Source organism: Perognathus longimembris, chromosome 1 (genome assembly GCF_023159225.1).
Source record: "Perognathus longimembris pacificus isolate PPM17 chromosome 1, ASM2315922v1, whole genome shotgun sequence".
Taxonomy (NCBI): domain Eukaryota; kingdom Metazoa; phylum Chordata; class Mammalia; order Rodentia; family Heteromyidae; genus Perognathus; species Perognathus longimembris.
In genome coordinates, this window is record NC_063161.1 from 122320411 (window position 1) to 122335797 (window position 15387).

Here is a 15387-nt window from a genome sequence, read left to right on the forward strand (position 1 = left end):
TCTTAGTACAGTGAATAATTCTTGTTCCACTACACTCTCAGTTGGAAGAAAGTAAAAGTAAAAATTTTAGTACCATGATGGGAATTTGCAACCAGAGCTTGATTGGGATGTAGCATTAGTATAGGTAGAGCATCTATCTACATTAAAGTATTGTTAGACTCTCATACAATGTGAGGTCTGAATGGAAGAAAAGAATTCAGCTCAATGCAGACCAGAATTAATATGAGTTAAAATTAATAGGCTGGGCAAGATTCAGACAATTAGCAAAGTAAGAAATAAGTTAGTATGTTTGAAGCATGATGGATATGAGAGGGATTTCATAAAGGGCTAGGATAAGAGATCTTCTAGCCTTTCATATACCAAGTAAGATAGATGAAACACAGAGATCTTTAACTCAAGTATCAACTTTCTATGGCCACTTGATGAAACATAGTAAAGAATAAAATGGGAAAAACTGAAACAGTATATCTCCACCAAACCAGCTTTATAGAAATCCCCAAGGATGTAATACACATGGAAAATAATCAAGATCACATTACAGACAGAGCAATGAACCCTAAATAGAAAACTGGAATATTAGATCAAGAATGGGGAAGACACAGCTTTTAAAAAGATACCTATAATGAAAGGAACAAACGGTCATTTCTCAACCCTAACTCTCAACATTAATGGACTTAATTCTCCAATTAAATGACATAGGCTCATAAGTTGGATCAAAAATCAAGATCCATCTTTCTGCTGCCTCCAAGAGACACATATTTCCAGCAAAAGCAAAAATCTTCTAAAAGTGAACTGCTGGAAAAAAAATCTACCAAGCAAACGGCCCCCATAAGCAGGCTGGAGTTGCAATCCTACTATCAGATAAAATTGACTTCAAATTAAAAATTGTAAGAAGAGACAAAGAAGGTTACTACATACTAATAAAAGGATCTCTCCTTTTATCACCCATTTATTATCTCCTTTTTTATCCTACAGGAGGATATAACCATCCTAAATATCTACACCCCAAACACAGGAGCACCCAACTTCATCAAACAAACACTACTGACTCTAAAAAACACTCATAGATCCAAACACATTGATAGTTGGAGATTTGAACACTCCACTGTCACCTCTGGGCAAATCAACACACCAAAAACTGAGCAAAGAAACCTCAGAAATAAACAAATTCATAGACCAACTAGACTTAACTGATATCTACAGAATATTCCATCCAGCAACACCACAATATACATTCTTTTCAGCAGCACATGGAACAGTCTCTAAAATAGATCACATCTTAGGGCACAAAGAAAATCTGTACATATTCAGAAGTATTGAAATCATTCCCTGCATTCTCTCAGACCACAATGGAATAAAATTAGAGCTCAATTCAAACAGCCACCACAGAAAATCACACAATTCATGGGAGACTAAACAACACATTGCTGAACCATCAGTGGGTCATTGAAGAAATTAGAACAGAAATTCAAATACTTATGGAACTCAACCAAGGTGAGCACACAAAGTACCAGCTCCTTTGGGACACAGCAAAAGCAGTACCCAGAGGAAAATTTATATCTCTGAATGCCTACATCAACAAACTGGAGAAACAGCAATTCAACAACTTAAGGAAGCACCTTAAGCTCCTTGAAAGAGAACAAGCCAAACAGCAATCCAATAGATGGAAGCAAATAATTAAAATCAAATCAGAATTAAATGACTTAGAATTAAAAAACAAATCAAAAGAATCAACAAAACAGAGTTGGTTCTTTGAAAAAATTAACAAGACAGACAAACCCCTAGCAAATCTGACCAAAAAATGAAGGCAACACACTCAAATAATCAAGATCAGAGATGAAACAGGTAACATCACCACAGAAACAACCAAAATTCAGAGCACCATAAGGGAATATTTTGCAAACGTTTATGCCAACAAATTCGAGAGTCTGGAAGAAATGGACGATTTCCTAGCAAAAACTGATATCCCCAAACTCAACCATAAAGATTTAAACCTTCTAAACAGACCCATATCCAGCATTGAAATAGAAACAGCAATAAGAGATCTCCCATCCAAGAAAAGCCCAGGACCAGACGGATTCACAGCAGAATTCTACAAGCCCTTCAAAACAGAATTCACATCAGTATTTCTCAAACTCTTCAATGAAATTGAAAGAGAAGGTTCGCTACCAAATATATTCTATGAAGCCAGTATAACCTCATCCCCAAACCAGGCAGGGACTCATCAAGGAAAGAGACCAATTTCCCTGATGAACATTGATGCAAAAATTCTTAACAAAATTCTGGCCAATTGACTTCAGTAGGTCATGAAGAAGTCATACACTATGGCCAAAGTGGATTCATCCCAGGGAGGCAAATTTAGTTCAGTGTATGCAAGTCAATCAACATAATCCACCACATTGACCAGAGCAAAGTCAAGATTCAGATGATTATGTCGCTAGATGCAGAAAAAGCATTTGATAAAATCCAGCACCCATTTATGATAAAAGCTTTAGAGAAACCAAGATTCCAGGGAACATTGAATATAATTAAGGCTGTCTACAACAAACCCAGAGCAAATATTACTCTTGATGGGGAAAAGCTAAAGCCATTTCCTCTAAAATCAGAAGCAAGACAGGTTCTCCTCTCTCCCTTCTCAATATAGTACTAGAATTCCTAGCCACAGCGATAAGGCAAGAGGCAGATATAAAGGGGATCCAAATTGGAAAAGATGAAGTCAAACTCTCTCTCTTTGCAGATGACAGGATTCTGTATCTAAAGAATCCTGTAGAGTCTACTCGCAAGCTACTACAGCTGATCCAAAACTTTGGCAAAGGAGCAGGATATAAAATAAACCCTCAAAATTCAATGGCTTTTCTGTATGCTAATGCCCTGAAGACCAAGGCCAAAATAAGGAAAGCAACTCCTTTTGCAATAGCCTCAAAAAACATAAAATACCTAGGAATAACCTTAACAAAAGGAGTGAAAGACCTCTATGATGACAACTTTAAAAATATGAAAAACCAAATTAAGGCAGAACTAAGGAAATGGAAAACTTCCCATGCTCCTGGATTGGGAGGATTAATATTGTCAAAATGGAAATATTGCCAAAGGCTATCTACAAATTCAGTGCAATACCCATTAATATCCCAACACCATTTTTTCAGTGAAATAGAGGAAGCAATCCAGAAATTCACATGGAAAAATGAAAGACCCGAATAGCAAAAAAACAATCCTAAGCAGAAAGAACAGTGCTGGAGGAGTCACTATACCAAACTTCAAGCTGTATTACAAAGCTCTAATAATAAAAACAGCTTGGTATTGGCACAGGAACAGGCCTGAAGACCAATGGAACAGAAATGAAGACCCAGAAATGAACCTGCAAAACTATGCCTACTTAATCTTTAATAAAGGAGCTAAAAAAATAGTATGGAACAAAGATAGCCTCTTTAACAAATGGTGCTGGCAGAACTGGTTCAACACCTGCAACAAACTAAAACTAGATCCTTATATATCACCCTGCACCAAAATCAATTCCAAATGGATCAAAGACCTTGAAATTAAAACAGATACCCTGAAAACACTAAAAGAAGTTGTAAGAGAACCACTCAGACTCCTTGGCACAGGATGAAACTGCCTTAACAAAGACCCAGAAATGCTACAAATCAAAGAAAGGTTGAACAAATGGGACTGCATCAAACTGCCAAGCTTCTGCAAGGCAAAGGACATAGTTCCCAAGATAAACAGAAGGCCCACAGATTGGGAAAAGATCTTTACCGGCCATACAATGGACAAAGGCCTCATATCTAAAATATATGCAGAACTAAAATAAAATAAATTCCTCCAAAACAAAACCTCAAAGAACCAACAGCCCCCTCAACAAGTGTGCTAAAGACGTAAAAAGAGAATTCTCTGATGAGGAAATGAAAATGGCCAAGAGACATATGAAAAAGTGCTCTACATCATTGGCCATAAAAGAAATGCAAATCAAAATAACACTGAGATTCCACCTCACCCCAGTAAGAATATCCATTATCAAGAAAACTAATAATAACAAGTGTTGGAGGGGATGTGGCAAAAAAAAAAAACCTGCTTCATTGTTGGTGGGAATGTAAACTTGTTCAGCCACTCTGGAAAGCAGTATGGAGATTCCTCAGAAGGCTAAATATAGAACTCCCCTATGACCCAGCAGCCCCACTTTTGGGCATCTACCCAAAAGATTACAAACTAAAACACACTAAAGCCACCAGCACAACAATGTTCATCACAGCACAATTTGTCATAGTTAAAATATGGAACCAACCCAGATGCCCCTCAGTAAATGAATGGATCAGGAAAATGTGGTACATACACACAATGGAATTTTATGTCTTTATAAGAAAGTATCACATTGCCCCATTCATAAGGAAATCGAAGGATTTGGAAAAAATTATACTAAGTGAAGTGAGCCAAACCCAAAGAGACATGGACTCTATGGTTTCCCTCATAGGGAATAGTTAGCACAGGTTTAGGCTAGTCACAGCAAAGGATCACAAGTGCCCAATAGCTATACCCTTATGAATGCATAAGATGATGCTAAGTGAATGAACTCCATGTTATGGAAACAAGTGTTATATCACTGTTGTAATAACTTTCAACATGCCATGTGAAACCGTAGCTTCTTTTGTTGATGATCCTCTTGTATCCCCTTCCTGTGGTTGTTCCTGCACTATCATTCTATCTCATCTGAGTGCCCTGGATACTGTATATACTGGTATTAGAAGTAGGGAAGTGAAAGGAAATATTAAAATTGAGAGACAAAGGATAAAAAGACAAATGACTCCAAAAACAATACTTGCAAAACTATTTGGTGAAAACCAAATGAACAACTCATGGGGGTAAAGGGGAAGGGGGAGGGGAGGGGGAATTAAGGGAGGAGGTAACAAATAGTACAAGAAATGTACCCATGGCCTTACATATGAAACTGTAACTCCTCTGTACATCACTTTGACAATAAATAATAATTTTTTTAAAAAAAGAATAAAATGTGTGATGCTCTTGTATCTTTACCAGTCAAAGGAACTTCACTGGTTAAAAACAAAGAGAAAGCTAAGAAGAAAGAAATAATAAAGAAAACTCTCAGCTATATTTTAGTAGTAGAAACAATATAGCATTTCGATGAAGTTATCCTCAGAGGAAAGCAAAGGCATGACTCAAGAATTACTCCTAGATGGAAGATCTGTCTGAGCCATTGAGTGGGAGGTAGCACCATTTATGAAGCTGATTAAGACAGGAAAAGGACACATTTTGTTTTGTTATTGCTTTGTTTGTTCAGTTTTGGAGCTGACTGACTGGCTGGTTACCTGCTGGAGGTGGATAGATTAAAGTTCAAGATTTCCATTGAAAATTAATTTTAAGAAATCTGCTGTGAGACATCCAAGTACAGATCAAGCAGGCAGTTACATAACTTCTGGAGTCCACAGGAGTTGCCATAGATAGTTTTGTATATTAGAAAGTGTTGTACATATCCATTAAGCACAAGACAATTCTTCTAGCTTTGATTTTTCATCTGACCAATATTTACTTGTACCTACTGTGGGCCAAAATCTGTTGTTGGTATTCAGAACATGATATCAAACAGACATGATATCAAAAAGACAACCCTTTCTTTCCCCTGAGTCTCACCTACCATTGGGGTATACAAGCAATATACAAGTAAAGGGTAAATATGCTAATTTCAAATAGTGCAAGAGCCATAAGAAAGGCACAGAGTATTATGAGGTCAACTAATGTAGACAGAGGAATAGATAAGTGACTTTAAAACACCTTTTAACATGTAATTATAAATAAAATGTGCTTTTATGTTGTGTATGATGGCTCATGCCTATGATCCTTTTTAGAGCTTCATTTCTGGCTTTTTGGTAGTTAATTGGAGATGAGTCTTAAGGATGTTCCTGCTCAGGCTGGCTTCAAAACAGGATCCTCAGATCTCAGCCTCTTGACTATCTAGGTAATCATTACTTTTGCAGCAAAGCTAGTGATCATAAAAATATGTCTTGAGGTGTAGCTTGCCAGTTATGTAAGGGAGCTGATTCTACACTACAAGCAAATAGAAGCAGGAGATTTAAGTCAAATTTGAAACTATTCTTCTTCTTTTCTTTTTATTGTAGAGGTGATGTACAAGGGGTTACAGTTATACAAGTAAGGAAATGAACACAATTCTTGTTAAATATTGTTATCCCCTCCCTCATTTTCTTCAACTACCCCTCCCCTGACCTCACTGGCCACCAAAGTGTAAAGTTCATTTCCAACATAGTGTCTTATGATTATCACTGTTGCACTGGTTCACCCTTTGTCCTTTGTCTCACTATTTCTGTGACTCCCCTTCCCATCTTCAAATCAAATAAAATTATATTCAAGGCAAAGGGTACTGAAATAAAAAACAATACAATAGGAGGAAAACCAAAGGAAAAAAAGAAGAAAAGAAATAACTGAATACACTTTACTAAAAAAAATACAAAAACCTGGTTTCCCTATCTTGTAGTTCATTTCCATGAGCACCATTTAAGAAAAGTAGGATAAATGGGAATACATTAAACTGCAGAGCTCCTGCATGACAAAGGACATAGCCAGCAAATTAAGTGGAAAGCCCACAGATTTGGAGAAGTCCTTCACCAGCTATACAACAGTCAAGGTCCTCATATACTTGGAGCTCAAAATATTAAACAAAAATATCCTCAAAGAAACAACTACCCCATTAATAAGTGGGCTAAAGACTTAAATTGAGATTTCTCTGAAGAGGAAATAAGAATGGTCAATAGACACAGGAAGAAAAGTGTAACAACTCTTGCTGTAAAAGAAATGCAAATCAAAACAACATTGAGATTTCACCTCACCTCAGATAGAATGGTCATTATAAAAAAACTAATAACAAGAGATATTGGTAGGGATATCAACAAAAGGGAATGCTACTACACTGTTGGTGGGAATGTAAACAGCTTCAACCACTCTAGAAAGCATTATGGAGGTTCATCAAAAGTTTAACCATATAGCCTAGTGGCAAGAGTGCCTGCCTCGGTATACCCGAGGCCCTAGGTTCGATTCCCCAGCACCACATATACAGAAAACGGCCAGAAGCGGCGCTGTGGCTCAAGTGGCAGAGTGCTAGCCTTGAGCGGGAAGAAGCCAGGGACAGTGCTTAAGCCCTGAGTCCAAGGCCCAGGACTGGCCAAAAAAAAAAAAAAAAAAAAAAAAAAAAAAAAGTTTAACCATAGAGCTTCACCTATGACCCAGAAATTCCACTCCTGGGCATTTACCCAAATGATAACAAGCAAGGCCATACTAAAGCTACTAGCACAACTGTGTTCACTGCGGCTTTATTTACCATAGCCAAGATTTGGAATCAACCCAGATGCCTCTTAGTGGATGAATGGATCGAGATAATGTGGTATATATACAGAATGGAATTCTGTGCTTCCATCAGAAAGAATGATATCACTCCATTCATAAGGAAATAAAAAGACTTGGAAAAAAAAAAACATATTAAGTGAAGTAAGCCAGACACAAAGAAGCATAGGCTCCATGGTTTCCCTCATTTATCATAATTGCTAGGATAGTCATAGAATAACCACAGTAGCTCAGTTGTTATTTTCTTTATAATTGGAAAATTATAAACTTCTCTGTCATCCAGTAACAAGCAATGTTAGGTCTTTAAGTTTCATCATCTGCCAAGCAGATCAAATAACCTGTATCACTGATCACCTCACATAATTTTTTACCTTCCTAGAGTAAATAACTAAGCCTTGAACAGTTTGAAAGCTCATCTGATCTATTATTGTTGCTCTATAAGAAGAATAGGAACTATACGGTTGCTGATGAGATTTTGTATTTATCTGGTCCTTATGGCCAAGAATTGAAAACATCCTAAAACCAACATATTCCTTCTGACGTTCAAAGCCTGTACTCCTCCTGTACCTCTTATAAATACTGTCCCTTACAACACAAATACTTTGATCACCATCAATCATAATTGATGTATGGATAATAGTAATGATGAATAGTAATAATGATGGGATGCTGAATTACATGAAGATTTCATTATTTCATCTCTATATGTTTGGATCTGATATACAAATATATGAAACAATCTTAAGTTATCTAATTGTCTGTCTCACATAAGGGTTGTTGACTTTATTAAACGAAATTCTTTCAGATTCCAGAAAATCAGATGATCTTGCCCTTTTTTTTCCATGTCCTGTTTCTTTTTTTTATTTAGTGTATATTAATTGTACAAAAGGGATCTGTTGTGGTATTTCTGTTCCAGCATACAATGTTAAATTTACTTTCTCCATTATTCTTTCTTACCCCTCCCAATTCTTGTTCTTTATTACATTATTCCAGAAACTCAGAAGAATATGAATAATGCAAACCTTGCTCTATAAAGCTCAATTTTCTACTGTTCCCCAAGACCAAATCTGTCTATCCTTAGAGAAGAAATTTGAAGGCAAGGATGTTGACCATTAAAATGTTCCCTTTCTCATCTCACCGTAGTTGACAGTTACAAGTTTTTGGAAATATGCTATTATCCTATCTTAATTATGAAAAGCCATAGCCTAGAAGTATCAGTTTCATTGCTCCTACAGAACCAGAATGTCATCTATTCAGCTATATGCCATAGAAGAACAAACTACTGCTAATCAACAAACATTAATTCTAGTCCTTTCCTAACCCAGCAGTGATGGACAGACAATATGGAGCACAAAAAAAGGTGAAAAAGTACCGTCTCAAGCACAGAAGAACACTTACAGGCCCGTCAAAATACTAAAAAGTAATGCATTTTATGAGTCTCATGATTGTCTGTAAGTTAAACACAAATCAAATGGGCTAGATGCTCCTTTTGCAATTTTCATTTCATTATCTAAAAATCACTGTTGGAATTGATTAGCCTTCTACAAGGGAATAAAGCTATAATTAGAAACAATTTAACCAATATTGAAGATTATCAAGCATAAATCTATGAATAACTAGGCTAGGGACAGGAAAAGAATTCTAATGCTTTTTGTCCAACTGTTTGAATCCATCACTTTCTCTCCGCTCAGGTGTGAAATTCTTCCAAATCAAGATTCATTTGGGTTAACAAGCCTATTTTGAAAGGTAACTAACTCTAAGGGAATTGCTTTAACAATTAAGTCCTTTATGGAGAGTGCACAGGCTGCCTTAGATTACTTCCCTCCTAAACTCTAGTTGAGATAATCCCCAGAGAAATGAGCATTTTAATAGATCACACACAGAGACACAGACACACACACACACACACACACACACACACAGAGCTATTGTAGATTATGGGCAGATAAACTATAAGAGAATCTATGCTTGGATAAGATGTAAAAATGAGTGAAGGAGGCTGACAGCAACTAGAAAGAATGAAGTAATAGAGAAGACAGGTAAAGAGAGATGATCATGACTGGCCTAAAATCAAGATAAGTGCTTCAGATTTTGTCCTGCAACAGAAAGGGTTAATCTGATTCAAGTATGATATATGTATATGTGAGAGAGCATAATGGAAGTCTTTTTGTACAATTAATACAGAGAAAGAAAAAAGAAATGAATACAATTTAATAAAAAAGTAAAATGCTGCTTAAAAAGTGGTCCTGGATAATTTCTAGTTTTCACTTCACTGCTGCCTTTAACTACTCATATATATGTAATGTGTTAGTTTGTGGTATAATATAAACTAATACTATAAATTACCAGGCTTTTATAAATGACAGAAATTTGCTTATTACATTTTAGTGTGAGATCCAAGTGCAAGTACTGTTGGGTTCTGGGAAATGACCTTTTCTAGGGTGCAAATGGCTCACTTCTCACTGGTCCATTGACAGACATGCTCTGGGGTCTCTTGTACTAGACCTCACTTATGAGCTCTAAGTTCATGTACCTAATACTCCCAAATTCCCTTCAGTACCATAATATTGGGTAAAGATTTTCTCTATGAATTCAGGGGGATACAGACTATGACAAGTAGATAGAAATATAATGGGCTATGCCAAAAGATAAAAGTTAAAAGCAGCCTTCATATTTTTCCTACATTGTAGACACAAATTATATAAAAATCCATAAAAAAAAAGAAAAAATCCATAAACTCTGTGATTAAAAAAAACTCCATGTGATCTTTATATTCCAAATTTTGGTAATAGCTAAAAAGAATATACATTTTTTTCTTTTGCATTGCAACAGCTTTATAGACTTAAAAGAAAATCTAAGTAAATTGAAAGGCATATGAGTTTGTGGAGATGGGTTGTCAATGTGAGAGTCAAAGTTGGGACAGCTATCTTAATTCACTGTCTCTTGCCTGCATTTCTTGGACTGTTATTCTAGTGAGCCACAGCCAGAAATAATCATATTTGCAGACTCAATACAAACTGTCTTGCCGTGAATATTCCAGAGGTTTGACAGACTTCCAGAGAACTTGTACAATTCAATGGGGAGGCTTAAGAAAACCAGTTTCTACCAGACTCAAGAGTCAAATAAAAGCATTTTAACTCTATTACTTACTCGGCAGCTCAAATACATTTTGCTAAGAGATTATATATAGTTTTGGACAGCAAATAGATAATCTGTAAACTGCCTGTGGTGAGAGTTGCTTTAAGAATCTCAAACCTAGCTGGAAGGAACAGCGTGGTGACTTGCACCACACAGTGACTCAGTGGGCTGAGAGAACTCTGGGGACTTGTGTTTTCAGTCCAGCTCTGCCCCCACAGCTTTGCCACACAACTCTGGGAAGTCTTTTAACCTGTTTCAGCTGCACTTTGCTCTTTAGCTTCAGAGTTAATCATCAACCCTTGGGAAGAAAAACTAATTTAAATGATTTGTAAGCAAAAGGTTTTATAGCATACAGCAAATAATAAACTCCAAGACTTTAAGCCCTTGATGGCATGAGTAAGTCAGTTTCCAAGCACTTACCTTCTCTCACCAAAGCAATCATCAACAGTTTTTACAGGATTCTAATATCTATGATTGGTGAAGACTTCCTCATCCTTCTTAGTTGTAAAACCTCAAGATTTTGCAGTCCATATCCCAAGCCCACCAAATAAGTAAGGTCTAAAGTTAGTTTTTCTTAATTCCTGCTGAAAGTGCCATATGGTGGCTTGTATGCACCCTGGATCTGAAGCCAGTGATGGCTGGAGCCAACAGACTAGAAACCCATATCCACATGAAATGAAGCCAGATCCACAACCAATGCTTTAGGACTGGGTTATGGATATATCATTTAGCTTTCTGCCAGAGCATGAAAGCACGCTTGAAATCCAGAATAGACTTTTTTTGTGTATGTTCAGTTGAGCAGGCTCACATTTCAATCGACTGACTAGATCTAAACCCTAGACTGTATCAGTCTCTCATCTGGCTTCATAGGTCCCAATTTAGTCGGGGGAGGAGCAATTGCTGTTCTGATATTCCTATTTTTTTCAACAACATGTAACACTTTGCGGAAGAAACAAGCTGAGTGAAAACAACATTTTATAACTGTGATAGCCTACTTGTGTGTGTCCATTGAGATCCAAAATGATTTCAACCCTAAGTCACATTTCATTAACCCCAATCACACACAGATATATCAACACTTAGATTTCAATTGCCTGCGCTGCTTTAATGATGAGGGAGCTTGTGGAAATTGCCTGTACTTATCTCACAGAATAAAAACTACATACAATATATTGTATAGCTACCCTAAGCATACTAATATGAAGTTATTATACTAAGAGGTTTGGAATATAATTTGAACACAATGAGAGGTCATGAGATACTCTTTTCCAAAGTTGTCCCAGAGTTATTATTTCAATCCAGTATGACTCCTCTCCTTATAATAATATACATGTTTTGATAACCTTCCATTGTGGGCTCCAAGGTCTATTTGTCCTCACAATCTAGGTTGAATTAAAAATATACAGCCTTGTTCGTTGTTCTTGTTATTTCTAAATCACAGCACTTATAGTGTCTTTAGGAAAACTTCTCAGAGTTACATTTAAGAGTATAAGAGAGAACTTTAATAACCCTATTTCTAAAAATACTATTGGTTCCCTCAAGATGTTCAAAAGAATAAGGCCATCACTAATTTGTCCTTAAATTGTTTACTTGATGCTGTAATTCATTTCCATACCCAAATTCCATATGATTGGTGTTGGGCATAAGTTCTACATGTAGCTTGATGGAAGTCATGCTTAATTCTAATCTCTTTAGTAGAGAAAATGTCTTCTAGAACAGAGTTATGAGCTGAAAATAGGCTTGTTCACTTCATAAAAATAATAGCATGCTGGCTTCATTTTTACACTAAAATTGCTACTTTTTTTCTATCTCCAGCAACTACTGCCAACTCTAAATCACAGTCTCTCACTTATTCTTGAACAAGAATAATACTTTTTATTTAATATTAAGAATTGTATGAAGAATATCCAAAACATTCACTCAAAAATAGTTGAGTAGCTATTATATGCCAGGATGTGGTCTATGTAACAGTTTGATGGAGAAAATGTAGTACTACTTATTCAAAAGTATGGGTGATGTGACTCTGCTATGCTTGTGGATATCCACACCACGTGAATTGTTTATGAACTTCAGATTTCATGTTTAATTTTAATTTTTATTATCTTTAAGTAATTATACAAAGGAGATGCCATATAACAAAGCAGTTCATGAAAACAATGGATCTTGATCAATGCCAACCCTTTCAACATTCTCACCCCATGTCAATTTACTGCTGTTCTTACTTTTCTTAATTTTGTAGTATATACATGAATTCTCCTCCATTTCCCCTTCTTTACCTTTCTCCCTTGCTCCCTCCTCCACCTTTCTCCCTTGCTCCCTCCTCCCACCACAGGATGTCCCCATTTCTTGGTGTGGATTTTATTAGGCGTTGACCTAGTCTTTCTAAAAGATTATACTATTTGATCTCCCCATAGAGTCTATTATACTTCAGTTAACTCATTTGTGACTAGTAACTTTCGGTTTTAACTTTCCCTCTCCTGACCAAGTATAACCCTTCTATAATAGAGATCAAGACATTTACTGTTAGAAATCAAGGATTTTAGTCTGGACTGTGCAGAGTTCAATCAAAGTTTTCATCAAAGCTTCACAGGTGCTCATTGATGCAAGATTTATTTAAGTATATCTTCCTTTCTAATCCAGGTGATACTGTTTCCTCATATTCATTTATGCTTCCCATTTGCTCTCAGTGGAAAAAGATTTATGATGGCATAGGGTCCAAACAAATGACATCATAGCTACCTCCAACCATGGGCCAGTATTTCCCTCAGCACTAAGCAATTCCAGAATCCATTATGCTTTTCCCTCAAGACTTGACTCATAATTTTTGCTTCAGGTCAAAAGTGCTGGAGTTATAATGTCCCTTCACTTGGCAGATTAAACTTAGCTCAAGCCTTAAATAACTCTCACCTCTTTCCCTCTCCTTGGCCTGCCCTAAACTTACTTAAAATATCTTAGATGTTCTAGTCTTCCTTCTAACATTTGAGTTAATAAAATAATTTGTATGAGGCCCAGAAAGAGAATACAAATGGGGAATGTTTACAAACATACGTTGGTCCCGTTCAGGAAAAAACTTGCCCTGAGGAATTGGCAAGTTTGGTGCAGTTTTTGGGTTTGAGCACTACTCAAGAAGTCTAAGCCATAGTGGTTTTAAAGGTGCTACACATTTAGATTGAACCACTTACACTAGTTGTTCCTATGGAAATCTTACCCAGCAGTCTGGTGAGCAGAATTTCCCTGCCCACATAGCTTTCCTTATAGCATACTGAACAGAGTAGCTAACACATATGTCCATTTTTCTTGAAAGCTAAGTTTCTCATTGTAAATGGATATGGCACTCTGCTCCACTGTACTAATCGTTCTCTAATTTTTTTTTTTTTTTTTTTTGCCAGTCCTGGGGCTTGGACTCTGGGACTGAGCACTGTCCCTGGCTTCTTTTTTGCTCAAGGCTAGCACTCTGCCACTTGAGCCACAGCGCCACTTCTGGCCATTTTCTGTATATGTGGTGCTGGGGAATCGAACCCAGGGCCTCATGTATATGAGGCAGGCACTCTTGCCACTAGGCCATATCCCCAGCCCTAAAAATTTTTTGATACTGCAGCCCATCTTCAGAAAAAGATCACTTCTAAAAACTAGAGACATTCAAATTTCTAGACCATATATATATACATATATATACATATCCATATATGTGTGTGTTGTGTGTATATATATGTGTGTGTGTTGTGCATATATATGTATGTGTGTTGTATGCACACACACACACACACACACACACACACACACACACACACACCTAAACTCCAGACCTTTGGAGATTCCTAAAGGCATAACCTGGGTTGAATGTTCAATTCAACTACAAGCCTGGCAGTTACAAAGTGACAATGAGCCTTCCATGTTCTTATTGTCAACCCAAATTATTACAAATTTCTACAGAGGCACATATTTATGCTTACCAATAATTTTCATATTTATTTCATGGTCACATGATAATTAGATTATCTTTGAGATTATCTGATTTGATGTCTTTGTTATGGTTAGTATTAGCATCTTTAAAAAGTTAAGTTCTGAGGCATTTTACTTTGTCAATGGCTTGATAATTTTTTTAAAGTCTCAATCTCTTCATGAACTCTTCTTTAAATCAAGAACTCTTCTGAAGAACCCATTAACTTTTTAAGGAGAAATCAATGCAATGTTTGCTGCTAGGAAGCATAATATAGTTGTAATTACCTCTTCTTTTTTATACTTAAACCTCCTGTCTTTCCAGATTATTGCTTGAAAACTATTTTCAAAGCATCGTCAATTAAGCCAGATTGGCCTGTAGCAGGCATCTTCGTATTGGGATTGTTCTTTTTTCTTTCCTTAGCTGTGGATTTTTCTCTAGGCCTATTATGTTTATTGAATTCTTTTCACATTGAGTTTTTAGGTAGCTTTTTGTCTATAAATATTCTAGCTTTTTGTTCTTTGTGACAGAATTTTTCAGAATTAGAGACTTTGGGGGTTTGTATAATTCATGTTTGACTATTGTAGCCATCACTTTAATTTTTATATTTCCTTTCCCTCCCTTCTCTGTGCAGCAAGGGGCTAGAAGAAAGGTTTGAGCTATATATAGGTGTGGAAAGAAATAGCTATCAATATCACACCATTCCTGACTCATTTTCTCTGAGAGAGAGAATGTGTGTGTGCACACACAATGTGAAAAGGGTGAAAAGTATTGTACTCTCATCTGCCCTCAGGTTTTAAGAAGCTGTTTCCATCACATTTGGATTGACTAAAGTTCTCAAGCTGTCTCTCCATAGACTTCTAATAAATTCTCTATAATGCAGCTAATGTAGTCTTTTCTAACACATATATCTGGCCTTGCAATATGATGGTAAAGAAATCCTA